Source organism: Rhagoletis pomonella, unplaced genomic scaffold (assembly GCF_013731165.1).
Source record: "Rhagoletis pomonella isolate Grant_MI unplaced genomic scaffold, Rhpom_1.0 Rhpom_scaffold_05114, whole genome shotgun sequence".
Classification (NCBI taxonomy): domain Eukaryota; kingdom Metazoa; phylum Arthropoda; class Insecta; order Diptera; family Tephritidae; genus Rhagoletis; species Rhagoletis pomonella.
The window spans coordinates 1-13,164 of NW_023463658.1; the positions used below are offsets into that span (position 1 = coordinate 1).

General features: G+C 38.1%; 1 pseudogene; it reads left to right on the forward strand.

Annotated features, from left to right (window-relative positions):
• Positions 1-3,354: 3,354 nt before the first annotated feature.
• Positions 3,355-4,057, forward strand: LOC118755009 (annotated as a pseudogene).
• The last annotated feature ends 9,107 nt before the right edge of the window (positions 4,058-13,164 follow it).

Genomic DNA, 13,164 nt, shown 5'->3' on the forward strand with positions numbered 1-13,164 from the left:
AACTCGATTCTCCGCTCACTTTACTTGTAGCTTGCTGACTTGTAACTTCGTAACTAACTCCGCTGTGTCGTGGCTCTTATATACCTGCGCTCACACTTATGGCAACTCTAGAACGTTCTGAAGTTTATCGCTCATTCTCTTTCTCTCGCTGTTCGCAGTGTTCATCCAACTTGACGTTTCTCTTTGTGGAACATTCTACGTCATTCCTCGAACATTCTGCCTATTTCTCGTTGTTCGCTTTGTGTTGCCGCAGTATTCGCCACAATATAATCACCTGGCAACACTGTATAGCATGCACCACAAAATGAATTTTTTTCTCGCAGTTTATTATCAAGTTGTGCACCTGACAACCAGATGGTGCTGCTTGCCCTACTCTTATGAAGGCTCGCAATTCGCCCAATCACATATGTCAAACGTTGAGCTAATACCGTATGTCAAAGTTTTGACACAGTAATAACTTCCTGAATGACTGAAAATTTCATTCTGGATTTGGCACGTGGTAAGTTTGTTGTGATTATTAAATTATTAGTGTTGTTCAATTCATTCATTTCATTTTCAGATTCGACAATTAAGCGTGGCTGTTGCCCACAATATAACCAGTAAACAACCTTCGGTGAATTTGGCGACTGCCTTTCTCGGGGATGAACATGCTAGGGATGAAACTATTGGTACACACGCCTTCCAAGCACGCAGGGTTGCTTTTAATCACCAAAAAATAATTAACTCCAAATAGTTTCAAAAAGTATAGTGTAAAACGAGATTTATTGAATAATTCCACATAAAATGGTATACATAAATGACGCATTTTCTAAACGATTTAAATTAAACGCATTTGAGAATTGATAGAAAAGTACTACGGATTGTAAATTTTTGTTAACTATGAGGTGAATGAAAATTTTCAACCCGGCCTGATGGTTTGATTTTATTACTAAGGCGTCTAATAAATTCATGGCTTTTAGTTCTAGAAGAATAAATGCCAGTAAAGACAAGTCTTTTTTGTATAATTTCTGATTTTAATTGCTCAACTTCTTTTGAACCAGAGCAACTGTCAAAAATTTCCAGCTGCAAAAAGGTAACGAATTGGCACAGCAGAAATGTAAATTTGTCTCGCCATAATAAAAAGTTTTTTCAACATGGAACTTTTCTACTAATTGACATGAAATTACTATCCCAACGCTCGGAGCGCTGCCACTGAGGGCCTTTGCCAACTGATTAAAAAGAGAAAATTTGGAAAGACCAAACAAAAATTTTGAGATTTCTCGTTGTTAATACGAATGCCATAGTTTTTACCTAGCTCGTAGGACTACGCAAAATTTTGACAGCTTGTAAATATGTATACACATAAAGTTGTTGGCGGTAATAAGGAGTCAAAATTAAAATGGAGAAAAGAACAAAAAGCGTAGGTTAGTTGTCAGTTATCAAATAAATCCAATTTATTTGCGAATATTTGTTTATTCTTTTTATTGAAAGGCAACCACTCGGAAAAGCTTGTGTTAATTATATTGATAACAGAACCTGGCAGCTCGCACGTTGTCTAAATACTCAAGTAACATAAAGTCCACAAAAGAATAAGTACGCCATGTATAAATTTTAACAATACACAAAAATAGAGCTTTCGCACGAGTGTTTGTTTGGTTTTTCAACACCATTTATAATTTTCTTTTAATAAAATCACGATTTGACAAATACTTAAATTTATTTATCTAATAATAATACAGCACACAACCCTGAAATCTAAGAAAAAGTCTGAGGAAGGCCATTAAATAGCAGCACACAACCCCGTGCCTTCCTCAGAAGTGAATATAACTACAACAACAACGACTACTACAACCAGGGTTGCCACTGACGAAAAAATATATTTACCATCCACTTGAAAAAAATCTACCAAATCTGGAAAATATTTACCAATAAATTTTTTATAGTTATTTTAATAAAAACTATAGCTTTGTTATTTTTTATTTAATTTAATTAAAATTATAGGTTTTTATTTTTTTAGTTATTTCCATAGGAATTAAAATTGTTTTTAAGGAACTTGTTATTTAACTAATTATACGGAATTTGAGTTATATTATTGGCATATTCGCAGTTTCCTTCAAAGCGGAAGTGATGAAACTAAAGGCAACAACGAAACTTCATAATTTGAAAAACTTCAACTCGAGTTATTATAGACAAATACAGTGACTCAAAAAAGCACTTGGTGATTTTTTTATTATTCGCAATGATTTTCAAGTACAAATTTTTTAAATTAAATTAAACTGCTTTAACTAAATCCATAAAAATTAAGGATTCAAACTATATACAACATTTAGAAAAATTCAAAAAATTTTCGTCCGAATTTCGAACTTTCTACTCTGAATTTTTAGAACAATTTAAGATACCGAGTTTTGAAGCAAATAATACTTGAGTATAGCTCACAATATGATTCCCGTTGATTTTTTTTTTAATTTTTTGCCACCAGTCTTTTGTGTTTTTTTTTATTTAACAATTTCTATTGATAAAAAATGGCGTCGATTTAATTTTTTTGCGAACAATTACAGTGCTTCATTACATACCTGTAAATGTTTTCTTTATATGTATTTAAATAATCATTTAAAATATTTAGGTAATCAAAAGCTCCTCGGGATTCCAGTACGATGAGTTTTGAATGGAGCACGATATGTTCGCTTTATATCGATATACATTTATACGTATGCAAGTATATAAAAGTATGCACATAAATTTATAACATAAAGATAACTACGAAAAATACATCGGTAACGAAAAGTTCAACAAAAATCTACCAAAATGAGAAAAAATTTACCTTTTTACCAACCCAAATTTTTTCTACCAATTTTGGTAACAATTTACCAAAGTGGCAACCCTGACTACAACAACAACCCAAAAAGGTTCCCTACAAGAATTGTGTGATGGAAACTAACACATTCTCATTTACCTTACTAACCCATTTGCAATTTTTGCGTTGGTTAAAAAGAGACAACTAAATAAGGCCATAAGCCGGAGGAAGACGGTAGATCACATGTACACAAATGTTTACATCACGTTTTGCACATTGCTCTTAAAAAGTTGATAGAAGTACTTGATTGAGATCTCCATCACCAGTGAGTATCACATAATCAATCAAATGACTATCTCTGTTCTTGTAGGGTTGGTTACTGTCTATACTGTGCTGTTGCCGGTATTCCACATTGGTCATTTCCGAGCAACAATTTCAATTTTGCAAATGATTTGTAAAAGTCGTGGCATTAGCGTATTCGGTAATGATGCACAGGAGACTGGCATACCTGCTGATATATGGCGTTTCTACCTTGCTTGTGCGCGTCCCGAAGGACAAGATTCTAGCTTTAGTTGGAATGACTTAGCGGCGCGTATTATGACAAATCCAAAGCATATAAATCGATTGGACCGATAACGCCGTTGGAGTTCTACGAAAATCATGTAAAACCAATATTTAATGTGGAACATAAGGTATGTTTAGTAAATGATCCACGCCCATCTAGTATGTACGATCAAACATACACAGTTGATTGCCTCGGCAATGTCGTGGGTGGTCGCCCAGTGCTTTACAATAATCAACAGGTCGAGAAATTACTGCAGTTGGTTGCTGCAAGCTTAAAAGCCGGTGAAGCCGTTTGGTTTGGTTGTGAAGTCAGTTAACGCTTTGCATCAAAGCAGGGCATAGAAGATTTGAGTGTACATGACTTCAAGTTAGTGTTTGATGTTGATATTCAGACGCCATTGTCCAAGGCGGATCGCCTTATTTTCGGTGAATCAGCCATGACGCATGCCATGTTATTCACCGCCGTTTCTCTGGATGCAAATGGCGATGTTACTAAATTGCGCGTTGAAAATTCTTGGGGTGAAGACCGTGGTGAAAAAGGTTATCTAGTTATGACGCCGAATGGTTCAAGGAATTCGGTTTTGAAGCTGTGATCGACAAATCTTTTGTGCCGCCCGAAATTTTGCAAGTTTTCGATATGGATCCAATTGTGCTTCCAGCTTGGGACTGTTTTTCAAAGGGCGGTCCTGCGTAGTTTTTCAAATCTGAAAAACCTGAAAATGTACTGAATTTTCCCCAAGTGTCCTGCATTTGTCCCACATTTTATTCGTTATTTTAAAATTATCGGACAATGGATGGATTTTTTCAAAAAAGTAATTTTTTGGTACTTTTCGTAGCTTTTCTTCAATATCTCATGAAAAAATCTCCCAATCAACGTAAGCAACTTACAACTCGAAGGGTATTGATGTGCCTCTTACTAAAATATATGACTTGTGGCGACTTCAATGAAAGTTATCATTACCATTTGCATTTTGTCGTCGCAGTCGAGGAAAGTGAGCTTTTCAATCAAATACGCAGATTCATTTGAATATTTTTTTTCCATTATTTTAAAAATTCGATAAGGAAGATATATCACTACAGTAAATTTTGAGCCACAGAAATGTGGAAATGTAGATGCTATGGAGCGCAATCTGCACAAATTATATATTCCTGTAAAGGGAACTTTGTAACTCGTCGTTTACGTCGATTCTTGACGTCGATTTTTGACAAATAACTGCGAAAAGTACCAAAAAAACAAAAAAATTTTATTGTTTCCGTTTTGAACGACTCAACATTTGCCTATAAAATAATATTTTAAAGCTTTTCACTTTTCGTGTAAGCTATTGTAATTGTAATATGTCGTGCGATACTTTTATAAATATTCATGTGAAAAAAAGATTAATATCGATGAAGAAAACGTGATTCATTTTTAAAGTTTAAAATGTATTAAGAAATTAGAATCATAAATACTCTTTTGATATTTTTATGCTACGTTAATATATGTAGGCATATTTTTGAAAAATTATCCTTCATTTTGAATCCATATTTATGGTCACCGTATGTATAACACAAAATATCGTTGGAAGAGTGTATTGTTTATATGTATAATATTTAAATGTCCTCGGTGTGCACTCTCCGTTGATTAGCTACCACTTGCTTGTGTTTCCGTTTCTTCCACTATAAGCTTGGCATTTTATTTAACAAAAAAAAGCATACCAAGCTGCTTAACAAATGTAATTCGCAACCGATTAGAAGAAATTTAAAACAACAAAAAAACACTTTATTTTGGAAATTTTAAAACAAAAACGAAAAACTGATTCTATGTTTTCCCTTTTAAGTGCTGCTTATACCTGGGGCATACCATTTACAGTGAATTCCACAAGTCATGTACTATAAAAGCTGGTTCTACATTAGAGTTATTAGAAATCGGCTGTTGTAAAACTAGCGATCACGTTATATAATTTTGTTTATGGAGTTTCAAAATGTACAAATATGTATCAACTTAAACGGGGCACAGTTTACTAGCTGGGAATATTTTCTAGATTTTATTTGTATGCTTCGAACTTATTAACGAGTAACCAGTTTTAAATTGCTTTCAACGAAACTGAGATTTTGATTCTTTGATGCTTGAATTATCGTTTATGATTTTTTAAAATGGTAAAATGTTTACCATAACGCAAAGGAACAAATTCTTTGCTAGGTTGCCTTTGTGCATATCGTTAGTATACAAAAAAGCCACGACTAACTGAAAAATTTTATATTGCATAAGATTAGGATTTTGGATTTTTAGTTAGTTACGGTTTTTTTATATATCAGCGATGATGTGAGATACGCCCTTTCCGTACTATACTAACGATATATGTATGTATTTGTGAATATACATAAGTTTTGTAATTCTTTTGCCTGCTGCATTTAAAATTTTTCATAACTTTTTGTAAAAGTATGGAACAGTGCCCACGTGTTCTATTACTTTTAAAACTTGGTTAATGGATAAAATTCATTGATCGCTTACACTCGAACAGTAAACAATGTGCGTGCGAAAATTAAAACCTATGTAAATGCTCTGCAACTCTTATAAAAATGTGAAACAAGAAAAATATTCATAATTATACATTTAGAAGGTGTTGTATTGTAAACATTGAAATTTACAGTGAAAGCCTCAATTGAGCATGCGTATGTGTGCTCTTAAAAAAAAGCGAAACATTATATACATATATAACTAATTAAAAGCTTTAAAGTAAAAACTATGTATGTTCACTTTTGAATACGGCCTCATCGAGTGCGCTATAAGGACAGAGATATAAATACTTGAAAGAAATATATATCTCGAATTAAATCGGTTTTTTTTTGTTAATGCGATGATTTGAGATTTGGGATGATGCAGGGTGAAGAGAAGTGGAATAGGTGGGTTTCTTTTGTGAAGTGGAATGAAGAGTAGGTAAGAAGTTTACTGCGAGGTTGTGCTGTTCTCATTGTAGGGCGGAAGTAGGACCAATTTTGCGATTGGCCTTCTGATTTCCCCCTTAGCTGTTTCGATGTCGACTACTCTTACTCGGTTGTCGGAACCTGGGTGTAGCTTGACTATTCTCCCCAATCTCCATTCGTTTGTTGGCAGGTTTTCCTCTTTAACGACGACAAGGTCTCCTAGCTTTAAGTTGGTTTGTGGATGTTTCCACTTGATGCGTTTCTGCATCTCGGTGAGGTATTCCATTTTCCATCTCCTACAGAATGTCTGGTGTAGGGCCTTCAGTTTCTGCCATCGATTTACGATTGAGGCGGGACTTTCATTTACATCGATTTCGGGTGGGGCAAGAAGATGCCCGCCGACCAGAAAATGACCGGGGGTAAGCGGCTCCAGGTCAGACGGTTCGTTTGAAGAGGGGCTTAGTGGTCGTGAGTTGAGACAAGACTCAATACGGCATAAGAGTGTGGTGAACTCTTCAAAAGTATATTTGTGGTCGCACGCGACCTTTTTAAAGTGGGTTTTGAAACTTTTCACCCCAGCTTCCCACAAACCGCCCATGTGAGGGGCCGCAGCGGGTATGAAATGCCACTCTAAGGCTTGATGGCTGTACTTAGTGAGGGTGCTATTGCGTGCCTCAGCTAAAAATGCTTTGAATTCCGATCGTAAAGATCGTGAGGCTCCGACAAAGTTAGTACCATTGTCGGAGTAAACGTTTTTTGGACATCCTCGTCTAGCAACGAATCTTGCGAAAGCGGCTAGAAAGGACGCGGTGCTAAGGTCGCTGGTAGCTTCAAGGTGAATGGCTTTCGTCGAGAAACAGACGAAGAGACAGACGTAGCCTTTTGACATGCGACATCCTCTGCCCCGGTAGGACTTGATGTCGAACGGGCCCGCGAAATCCACCCCCGTGTTTGTGAATGCACGGGAAAAGGTTGTGCGTTCTTTGGGAAGGATTCCCATAAGTTGAGTTTGCGACCGTTTCTTGCGGATCGTGCAGACCTTGCAGTTATGTATGACGGACCGTATCAAGTTTTTCACTCTGGGAATCCAATACTGCGATCGGATAAGTCGCAGCATCAGCTGGTTTTCTCCGTGCACGGAAATTTGATGGATAAACTGGACCAAGAGACGGGACATCCTACAACCATACGGAAGAATGATAGGATGACGTTCATTGTAGGACAGATCGCTAGCTGCGCTCAGACGACCACCAGCCCTCAGAATCTCATCTTTGTCGATAAACGGGTTAAGAGGCAGGATTTCACTTTTTCCGTCGATGGCTTTTCCAGATTTTAACCTTGTATATTCTTCGCTGTAATATTGTTTTTGACAAATTGTTATTAAGCGTTGGGTCGTTGTTTTAATTTCGTTGGCCGAAATTGAACGAGACTCCGCTTTAAAGGAATATTTCGTTTTGGGATTTATTCTTTGATAGAATCTCATAATATAAGATATAACTCTCAAAGCCCGTGATAAATCAGAAAATCGATCGAGAATGTCGTAAAAGTATTTTACTTTTGTTGTTGCATGAACATGCACCCTTTTTTCTTCAATGGTGGTGTCAAAGTCCGATTCTTGTGCTGGCCATCTCGAATAGTCTTCTTGTAACCAAGAAGGACCCTGCCACCACAAGGAGTTGTTGACTAGATCACTCGCCGAAAGTCCTCTACTCGCCAGATCTGCTGGGTTTGATGCCGAATCCACATGACGCCAGTTTTAGGTTCCCACCTTGTCTACAATTTTTGTTATTCGGTGAGCAACGAAAGTTGACCACGAACACGGTGGTTTCCGGATCCATGCGAGGACTATTGTCGAATCTGTCCAGAGATTTATTTTCAAATGTCCAAGACTCAGATTTTCGACGACCGCTTCTGCGGTTTCCGAAAGCAAAACTGCGCCACAAAGTTCTAAACGGGGTAACGATACTGTTTTGACGGGCGCTACCTTTGTTTTTGCCATTAGAAGGCTGACCACAACTCTTTCCGCCGTCTTAACTCTCAAGAAAACAGTCGCCGTGTATGCTTTCTCCGAAGCGTCGCTGAATCCATGTATTTCGGCGTCATCTGTTTGCGTAAAGTGAACCCATCTTGGTATGCGAATGGTATTATTGTCCGTGTAGTCGTGCATAAATGCATGCCAATGGTCTAATGTGGTCGGAGACACGGTATCGTCCCAACCAGTTCCCTCCAACCAAATATTTTGCATAATTATCTTGGCGACAATTACCACTGGAGCGAGCCAACCGAGCGGGTCAAACAGTTTGGCGATAGCTGAAAGTATCGCTCTTTTAGTGATGACGTCACGATTTTCTATTGGTTTTGCTGTGAAATAGAAGTAGTCAGATTTGGCATTCCATCTGATGCCAAGTGCTTTTACCGTACTAGACTCTTCAAACTCTAGAAAATCGTCTGTGAGTAAATGAGATTTCGGTATACCTTCAAGTATTTTACTGGAGTTCGAAGTCCACTTTCTTAACGGGAACCCTGCTGAATCCAGTACCTGTAGTATTTCTTCTCGAGCTTTAATCGCTGCTCCGATGCTGTGTCTTCCAGCAAGTACGTCACACTTTCGGAAAATTTCGGATGCGATTGGAAACGAGCTCTCGACCTCATCAGCTAGTTCATGCAATGTCCTTATCGCGAGATAAGGAGCACAGTTGATGCCAAAAGTCACCGTTTTTAATTCGTATAAGCTAATTGGTTCTCTTGGGCAGGTGCGAAAAACTATGCGCTGATATTTCGTTTGATTCTCATTTACAAATATTTGCCGATACATTTTCTCTATATCGCTGTTGAAGACGTATTGCAACAGTCTCCAACGGAGTATGAGGATCGTTAAATCGGCCTGAAGTACAGGACCTGGAAGGAGGACATCATTCAAACTCATGCCATTAGCGGTTGGGCATGATGCGTTGAATACAACCCTGACCTTTGTAGTGGTACTTTCTTCCTTTAAAACGGCGTGGTGCGGTAAAAAATAGCAGTCCGTTGAATCTGGTGAAATGTTTTTGTTAATTTTTGACATATGTGCTAGTGTCTCGTATTCAGATACAACCCGGTTATACTCTGTTTGAAGGACAGGCTTTTTCAGCGAAGGTCCTAAGCACACATTTTTCGGAAAATCCCGTTTAAAAGGTAGAGACACAATGTATTTTCCATCGGTATTTCGTGTTGTAGTTGCTTTGAAAGGCTCTTCGCAGTATTTATCATCTTCGTTGATGCCTTTTTTCTTTGGGACATCCTCCAGCTCCCAAAATGCAGCTAGCTGCTTGTCCAACGTGACTTCGTTAAAATACGATACGATATTGTTAGTTGGACTGACTGAGTCCGCGCGACCAGTCAGTATCCAACCGAACACGGTCTCTTGCGCGAGAAGCGTATTTAATACGTTCTTCCTCATTCCGCTTAAAATTATATGCGGGTAAATATCTCCTCCTAAGACCAGGTCAACTGGCTCATTGACGAAGAATCTTTTGTCCGCCAAGACCAAGTCTGGGAACGATTGCCGCGTCATTGCGCTTATCTGACAAGTCGGAAGATCCCCGGTTAATTGTGGTAAAACCAGCATAATTGCTTCTATATTAATTAACGGGTCTGTGGGTGACCGAAGTTGAATAGCACACGCTTCTTTTACCTACGCAGATACCGAGTTATTGATGCCCGAAACTTGGGTATGCAAGCGTTTTGATGGCAGGTTGAATCTTCGTTTGAGTCTCTCAGTAATGAACGAGCACTCAGAACCAGAATCTATAAGCGCTCTAGCCGAAAAATGTATACCATTATAGTGTATGTTTACGCGTGCTGTTCCTAACAAAACTCCTTTACTTGTATTTGCGTAACAAGAATTTACATTTGTAACCGATTTGATGTTTCCTTTTTCAGATTCGCGTCTTGATTGAGCCTGGTTTGGAGTAGATTCCACGCTACCCGATGGATCATTTGTCGCTTTTGGCTGAATTGGCATATGGAGCAACTTGTGATGTCTCGAATGACAAGTGCTGCAGTTAAATGAGCTGGTACATCTTGAGACTGTGTGCCCAGCAGATAAACAATTCAAGCAACTGCGAATGCTCTTCACGTAATCTACTCGCTCCGTCGGCTTTAGACGCAAAAATCTGTCGCACTTCGATAGCTTGTGTACATTGCTGTTGCACATTTTACATGTTGCCTTTGCTACACTGGCTTGAAAGGCGCCAAGCTTTTTTGCAGGCATCTCTGCAGAATTCCGAGAGCTTGGTGGTTTAGGCTTCGAAACTATATCTCCCCTAAGACCTGTCACGGTTTCCAGTGTTTGAAACCGATTGGATAGGAATTTATCCATATCTACCCATTTGGAAATCTCAGTTCTATTTTCTATGGTTTGCTCCCATAGTGCCAGTGTCGTTTCTGGCAGTTTTGTCGAACACAAATATGTGAATATTGCATCCCAATTTGAAACATCAATCTGATGACAGTGAAGCGACGAGATGCAATTATTTATGTCGCGTTGCAGTTTCTTGATGGAGCTACCGCATTCACTCTCAACTGCGTTTAAATTAAATAATACCTTTAATTGGGCATTGACCAGGATACGTTTATTTTCGTACCTGTCACAAAGATTTTTCCAGGCCGCACCAAAGCCAGTTGGTTAATGGGGATCTCTGCACTATTTCCTTGGCCTCCCCCTGAGTTTTTTGCCGGAGGTGATACAGCTTCTCAACTGGGGTAAGGCGCTTATTTAGAATGTATATAGCCGTAAACATATCCCTAAACGATGGCCACGAAAGATAATCTCCTTTAAAAATGTCTGTCTCGCAAGGAGGGAGATGAATATTAAGCTCGCGACCTGACTTGTATTCGCTTTCCTTTTCAGTCTTTGCGAGTTGCTCTGAAAGATCAGCCATTGCTGCTTGGCACCGCAAAAAACTGAAGTAGGTGCTTTTATACTTCTTTTTAATTACTGTCAGGTCTTTGGTTTCGAGCTCTTTTGATGCGCAAAGTTCATCATAAGACCCTTTTACCTTTTCCCACAGAGCCTTTAATTCATCCTTTTGGAAAGTTAAGGAGTGCTTTGTGTGCTCTGGTGGCTGCATAGAGTTGTAGTCAGATTCGAATTCTGTTACTGAATCTGCCTGACGAATAAAGGTGTCCATTTTTGACCAAAGGCAACTGAAGTGGACGCAAGACAAAAGATTTCTTTGTGTGAATCGCCGCTTCGTAGAAAAAGATTGCCACTAAAAACGCTTAGCCCGAAATAAGTCTAATTCTTATAAGAACAACAAAGGATAACTTGTGTATTTAAAATAACGATTTATTTATTTTCCAGCCAAATAAGACTGTCGAATACGTAATTATGTATGTGTATGTGCGTATATGCAAAAATGTGCAAGTCACTCGCCACCCAACTTATCAAATATGTGATATACGTGTGTAAATAATTAATATTCAAAATATGTAGTTTATTTTAAAAATTTCTTATGAAGAAATTGTGTTTGTTTAAGCGCGGCTGTGATTTTATGCAACCAACAAATAAATGGGGGAAACAACCCAGTGAAGTGATCAGCAATATGTACAAGCGCGCCACTAATAATAGACAAGTGCAATGTGAAAAGAAACCAAAGGAGTTTCGCAAAATCTACTTGAAGTTACGCGATTAATAAAATGCAAAATAAAAGTGAAAGCCAGTAAAATGAGAAAAAACTAAATTCTGTGCTTTGCAAGAAAGGAATAAATTTTATCAATCTTGTGCTTCGGTAAATGCGACTGGTATTTTTACACAAACAACACCGTATCACGAATCAAAGTGGACGTTCGCGCAATTCGTTAATGTTAGCCGGTACCCCACTAAAACGTGAAAAGTGTTCTAATTTTTATTTAAACAAAATAATAAGCACTGAGTGTTTTCTCCCCTTTTTTGCTTTACACAATAATCACGCGCGTCTTTTTTTTCCAAAATATGTATATCACCACAGTTTTTTATATTTTTTTTTTGACGATTTGTACACACACAAGTGCAATGAAATTAAACCACGTACCTTAATGTGTTGTTGTATGCCGTGTAGTGCGATATGCCGCTTTATTAAAAAATGTATTGCTGACACTAGTGGTGCTGTGATGCAAGCGTGATGCTGTGATGCAAACCAAAACGTTGCTTGTGTACCAAACCAAAGAAAAAACGCTTGCTGTGGCTCTTGTGGCACGTTGGTTGTGGCAGTTGCTGTGATGCTATGTGGACGAACGTGATGCTGGTGACGATCGGTTGAGGCAGTTGAAAAAACTCAGATGAGATGCTGTGTGGACTGTATAATGTGGTTACTTTTTAGGCTCGAAGATCAATATTTACGCAGATGGCGTCGCACGAAGATGGAGCGCACCAGCGTAAAGTTAATGTAACGAAAATAGGAGAAAATAAAAGACACAGTGGTTTTAGTGCAATGAAATTAAAAATCGTTTTATTTGTAAATATCTATGAGGTTGAATAGTGTGGCACACAAGAGTTGGCTTACCGAACGTGGTGTGATGGCTGACGTGATCTCCTTGCTGTCTTCTAAGAAGTGAAAAAGTGCCAACAAACGAAAAGGGATGTAGCCCACCGCACAGTAACTTTCGTTAAGTTTCCCCTCCAATAAGTTACCGTACAGTGGGGCTTGTTGTTAGCGGCTGGAAAGATAGCCGTAACTTGTGTATGTGTTTGTGTGCTCTTACATCAAGTGACAAAACGCGGATTAGGGTGGTGCAATATATTTAGGTCGCGGACCTAAACAACGTTCGTTATAGTAAAATTATTAAAAAAGAAAATTCTTAAATTTAAAACACACATTATAGAAGTATACATAATTTAATACCCATACAATTAATTTCTTAACGCAAATTTAGGAGAAATCTTTTAAAACGGCAGTTATAAA